At 49.3% G+C, this 6,000-nt stretch overlaps 1 long non-coding RNA gene across 1 annotated transcript in view; it reads right to left on the bottom strand.

Annotated features, from left to right (window-relative positions):
- LOC144139590 (uncharacterized) overlaps window positions 1-5,608 on the bottom strand; it is a 28,761-nt gene extending 23,153 nt beyond the window's left edge. Inside the window, exons 1-2 of the long non-coding RNA XR_013316288.1 lie at window positions 5,533-5,608; window positions 422-648 (exon numbers count right to left, since the gene is read on the bottom strand). This is a non-coding gene — a long non-coding RNA (uncharacterized LOC144139590). The remainder of the gene's footprint in view (window positions 1-421; window positions 649-5,532) is intronic.
- Between the last annotated feature and the right edge of the window lie 392 nt (window positions 5,609-6,000).

Consider the following 6,000-nt stretch of genomic DNA (forward strand, 5'->3'; position numbering starts at 1 on the left):
CATGCGAGTGCAAATAACGCACGACATTCGTTTTCGTATCCAAAGGAAAGCTCTCTTACGTGCTGTACCAGCTGCCCTACCGCTCAACAGCACATCGTTAAACCCGCCGAGCTATGCTACAGGCATATCACACGCCAGACGACACTTGAGCGCAATCAACACCAACATAACAACAACGCGGGGAGAATGATAGTACCCGTAAACTAACATTATTCCCAACCTAAGCGCTCCTAACATACGGACGCAAAACAGGCTCACAACTATGTATGTGCAATGCAACACTGACCATTCCTATTAAAAGCTGCACTATAATAGGGCGCAAATGACGTTTTTACGGGGATACGAACCGACCGTCATCCGGAAAACAATCCCGGTAGCATAGTGGCCATGGTAAACCAGAAGAAAACAAATCAGGGCTCACCTGTGCTTTTCGATGTTCGGCCGGGTTGCAGTGTCGCTGATGGAAGAGCTCGTATACCCGATGCACTGGTCTAGTGACTTGGCTGGGGCCAGCTGGCGGAGCCTCGCACTTCCCGCCGCATCAAGGCAGAGCTCACGAGGCCTTCCGCTGAAGTGTCGCCTTGTCGAATGACGTCTGCCACCACCTTGAGCCGGAGCTCATGCGGCCTCCCACTGAGGTGTCGCCTCCTAGAACCGTGGAAGCGGCTGTCCTTAACTGGGGCTCACGAGGCTCCCACCGAGATGGTTGGCTCGTCAAATCGTGGCAGACAGAGCTCTAAGCTGGAGCTCACGAAACCTCCAGCTGAGGTTTCGCCTCGTTGAATCACGGCTGCCGCCTTCCTGAGCCAGAGCTCACTTGGCTTCAGACTGAGTAGTCGCCCCATCGAATCGCAGATGCCATTGCTCAAAGCCGGAGCTTCCCACTGAGGTGTCGCATCGTTTATTTGTATCTTTTGCCGTCCTAAGTCAAAGCTTACAAAACCTCCCACTGAGCTGTTACCTCCTCAAAGCGCAGTTGCTACCGTTTTAAGCCGAAGCTCTCGAGGCCCCCCGCTGAGTTGTCGCTTCGTTGCATCGCTAATGTCGCCTTTCTGAGTCGGAGATTAGAGAGTTTTAGCTCACCGTTTTTGACGCTCCGCTATGCTCCCGACGTGCCGCTCAGCACAACCGGAGCGTCAGCAGCCGAAAGTCTTTTAGCTAAGCAATAACCGTATCTCCCTCGCCGGGGAATGATTCGCGTGACTGGTCGTTTCGCGCCAGCGTGTAAACCGAAACTTCAACCTAAAGGAAACTTAAGAACTTGTATTTGGTCACCCACACAAAGCAAAATACCGTGTTTCTTGGCCTCATTTAACCTTTTTTTTGTATAATGTAGTCGCTGACGTTGTATATTTTTTTAAATATCAATAAACAAGCCGATAAACTTTGGAATGGCCAAGCCAAGAATGTCTTTCTCGGCGCTGCATAGAAGCAGCCCCGCGCTTTGGTCGACGTTTTTCGCTTCCGTTCTAAAGATCTTTGAGGTGTGTGGCTCCATTGCCTATTCGGAAGCGTTTTCGCGGCTTCGTCGGCCGTGTTTTGACTAAAGAAACGAAGTTCGCCGTTGCGCGCTCGCATCGCGGGAGCAGCCATGCTGTTATCCCGCACGGTAGCGTAAGCTGCCGCGACGGTACGCTAAGAAGCCCCAGTTAGCGGAGCGGGGCCCCGCTCCGGTATCGCCGGTAGCATGCTAGCGCGCCACGCATGCGCAATGGCGCTCCCGCTTGCTATCGGAGCGGAGCGGACCGTCAGAAACGGTCAGCTAAAACTCTCTATTATTAGGCCTCCAACTAAGGTGTCGCCTAGGCGAATCAAGGCTCACGCCGCCTTGAGCCGGACCTCATGAGGCCTGCCACTGACGTGTCGCTTGGTCTATACTTGGAGTCCATCTCTTTGTTGGTCTGAGCCGAACCTTCCATTCAAGGAGTCCATAAATAATTCCCCACCAGTTCCTGCACACATTCGTGGTCATCCTGTCGACTGCACCAGTTAAATTTCGCCTCTTCGTCTTCTTTGTGAATGATGAAGACGAAATAATCCGGTTCTTTTGATGCTCACGCCGTGAGGACAACCTCGACTCGCTTCGATGACCGACGTCCGATGACTCAAGCAGAAGAGGGATGAGTACTGCCTTTTTTGCTGGTTGTTAGGTTTATTTAAACTAATTACTGTTTCTATTTACTAACAGCTTACTGTTAGTCATCTGTAGGACACTTAACAAGGAATCGCGAACAGAATTTCTGAAACCTGAGATTTCAGTCAACCTAAGTAACAAGCAGGGATACATCAAAGCTATACAACAATGTACCGTATTCATTACGATCAATCATGTGATAGAGAAATACGCATATTTAACCCCTATATACATTATTCATACATTATGAGAAAGCATTTGATTCGGTCGAAATCTCCGGAGTCATTCAGGCATTACAGAACCAAAGGGCTGAGGAGCGTTATGTAAGAATACTAGAGGGTATTACAATGGGTCCACAGCTACCATCATCATTCCTAAGGAGAGCAGTGAAAAACCTGTACGGAAGGGCGTTAGACAAAGAGACACACTCTCCCCAATGTTATTCACATGTTTACAAAAAATAATCAGAACGTTGGATGGGAACAGTTGGGATTAAAGGGTGGTGAAGAATACCTCAGTAACCTCAGATTTGCTGATGACGTTGCCTTGCTAAGTTACTCGGGGGATGGATATGAAGGCTTGCTTTCCGCACTGGACAGAGTAGAACCGTGGGCCTAAAATAATATGCAAAAACCAAAGTATTTATAATAAACTCGGGACAGCACAGTGGATTGAGATGTGCGGCGAGGCAGTGGGTGTGGAAGGCATAGTTGTGACACCGGATCCCAAACATGAGGCAAAACTAATGAGAACGATAAGAATGAAGTAGAGTGCATACGGCAGACATTCTCAGATAATGAATTGCTGTCTACCATTGTTCCTGAAGAAGAAAGTGCATGGCCGCTGCTCCTACTAATACTCACGTACGAAGCAGGAACTTGGAGGCTCACTAAGGGGGTTCCTTTAATTGAGAACGACTCAGCGGGCAATGGAGCGGGAGATGATAAGTATAACATTAAGGGCCAAGAAGAGAGTGGAGTGGGTCAGAGAACAAACGGTTGGTAAGGACATATTAGAAGAAATGAGGAGGAAGAAATGAACGTGGGTAGGGCATGTAATGTGAAGCCCAGAAAACCGCTGTTCATTAAGGGCAACAGAGTGGATCCCTAGGGAAGGGAAGTGTTGCAGGGGGTGGCAGAAGGTTAGATGCGCAAATGAGATCAAAGTGTTTGAGGAAATATATTGGTGGTAGTTAGCACAAGGCCGGGCTAATAGGAGATTATTCAGAGAGGCCTTTCCCGTGCATTAGGCGTTGATAGGCTGGTGATGACGACGCTATTTAAATTACTCCAATTATTTACATCGAGACAAAATGACGGTTAGGTTGTCACCCTACCTGCAGCAGCCTTTTCGGCCAAGATTTCTACTAAACTAGATCCCTAATGACTGACAAAAGGACCAACCTCTGAAAAACCCCAACACTCTGGTTTCGATTTCAAAAACGACGCATCCATAGGGGGCGTTGTAGCGAAAAGCCTTTTCAACATGACTCATAAGGAGCACAGATTAGCCGCGAGCACCAAAAATCATAAGCATGTGCCACCTTGCGTCACCTGACCCAGCACTCTCTCTTATGCAACTCCTAGAACGTTTCCCACGTACGTCATTGCAACCTACAAGCAAAGGGAATACAACTGTTATCCAAGGTCACTGACCGCGCGGAGTGGTCACACCATTACTTTCAGCGGGCGACACCTGCTCAAAGTCAAAGCCGAACGCTTACAGCGGTCTTCACGTGGCTAACGTCTTACACTGTCCTCGCCTTGCCGCCTCGCATTTGTCCGCGCGCGCTCGGCGGCACAATGAGGAAGACGTTGCTGATCCCGTCCCCACACTGTGGGATTCTGCGGCCAGCCGCCTGACTCGCGGGAAGAGCTGCTCTAAACCCCGGCGAGCATTCTCAAGGCGAATGCCCCATACACAAACAGCATCAATGCCAGCTTCTCAAATCCTCAAAGCCTACGCGACGCATATTTTCCACACTAAGAGATGGCATCCTTTCGCTTCCCGTCAGCTGCTCCACCTTGACGAATGTGAGCCACTTCACAATGTCAGCAAGTCTTAATCGCGGCATGCGCGCTGCCCGAGAGGGAACCCTTCGCCGGAGCGTGTTTCGCCGCTGTGTACCCATCGTCAGTTTCATAGACCGCCTGGTTGAACTGACCGCATACAAACGCAACAAAGGTAGTCGGGCTAACCGCCCGGTCTTTTACCGCACAAAAGGAAGCCACATACGACATTCTACCACATACGACAATATACGACAATCCTATAACTGTGCTTACTAGCTTTTCCACCGCACGGCGGTGATACTTAAGTGGTGGCGCCTCTCCACAAGTGCTGTTACACTCTGCCGCGAGGACAGTGTGTTTACAGGACCCGAAATGTGCTTGGCGGCGGGGTGCTGTCAAGAACGCTCGTGTGGATGGCGTTTTATCTTTTCGATTTGTCGTTTGTGTAATGCCTTGACGTAAGGAGAAGTTAACATTGTTCTTGCTCCGAAATTCAGAGCTCCGCACTTAACGGTTCGCGAACAGCAGCCCAGAAGCACGCCACCCCACGACAACAAGCGCGCCAAGATTTGTTTTGTTTGTTTCTCAACGTGAATGCTAGGACATTGTTTGAAGATTAACTCACTTCAGGTGACGAGTTCGCAAAGAATAATTTTATGAAATGATTAATCAGAACCTAATCTGCTGCACCCGTTTCATTTCAGGTGGGCCCCAGTATGATCCGCGTCGAAGCTTTCACCTGGCATCTTGTTCCTTCCTTGAAAGATTGAGTAGTGCCTGAAATGTGTAAAATGAAGGTATATAGCGTATGTTATAGATGAGAAGAACAAGGCAGGGCACCGAGAGTATATGTAGGCTATATTAGAAAGTTTTGATTTGAACGCGCGCACGTATGCACGCGCGTTCACTATGCGCGCGCGTTCACCTAATATCTAGGCGGCATTACATAATATATGCCGCCTATCGGCAAATTTAGGGAATTCGAGTCTTTTGTCCCGTTGTGTTCCCCCTAGTATGTTCCCCAATAGCTCGCTCAAGATTCGCGCTGTGTACACAGTTTGACAACTTCAAAAACGGTGCAGAGACGAAGACGTAGGGAGCGACACAGTTGAGCGCTCTTGTTTACGATTTACCTCGTGGCTGTTTTTAAGTAGTGAACGCATGTTTCGTTGTCTTTGTTCCCGTTTTAATGTCCGTTTCGTCTACACCAAACAAAATACCTAAAGGTCATCTTTGGAATTTTTGTGGCTGAGGATGGAATCTGTCGTCGCCACCGCACCTAATTTTATTACCTAGTTACATCTCGATCGCACAACACCACAAAACAAACTACCGCTCAAACCGCCCAGAGCGCGCGCATAATGGCTTAGCATCATTGGAACTCACATGGAGGATGGTCGCATGATCGAAGCACCAGAACACGGTCGCCAAAGCAACCTACCGTCTCTCATACTCCTCAAGAAGCCCGCAGAGTGCCTGGGTGGCACGTCACAGCCACCCACTCTCTGACATGCCTCCACCACACAGAATGCAAGAAATAAGAAAGTCAATGCAAGGGACTGGCAGCGAGATAGCGCCAAATGGACAGCGCAACCCGCGCCGCTCTTCTCCCCTGCCAAACCATTTCGCTGTTCCATCTGTCACATGAAGTCAGAACCTGTTCAGTCACTGTCATAGTCTTCGCTTGGACACAATTGTACAAGGGGCGGTTGCTTTCCTCGTGCTGCCTGCTTCGGGTAGGGGGTTGTAGAAAGCGCGACTGCGCAGTCCATAATTTCGAAGCGAAAACAATTGTGGCTACTATTTATGGCAATGCTTTTGCAACTCCATTATGACGCAGAAAAAACACCGTTC

This window comes from Haemaphysalis longicornis, unplaced genomic scaffold (assembly GCF_048455015.1).
Source record: "Haemaphysalis longicornis isolate Haplotype H1 unplaced genomic scaffold, Haemaphysalis longicornis Haplotype H1 scaffold_5, whole genome shotgun sequence".
In the NCBI taxonomy this organism is placed as follows: Eukaryota; Metazoa; Arthropoda; class Arachnida; order Ixodida; family Ixodidae; genus Haemaphysalis; species Haemaphysalis longicornis.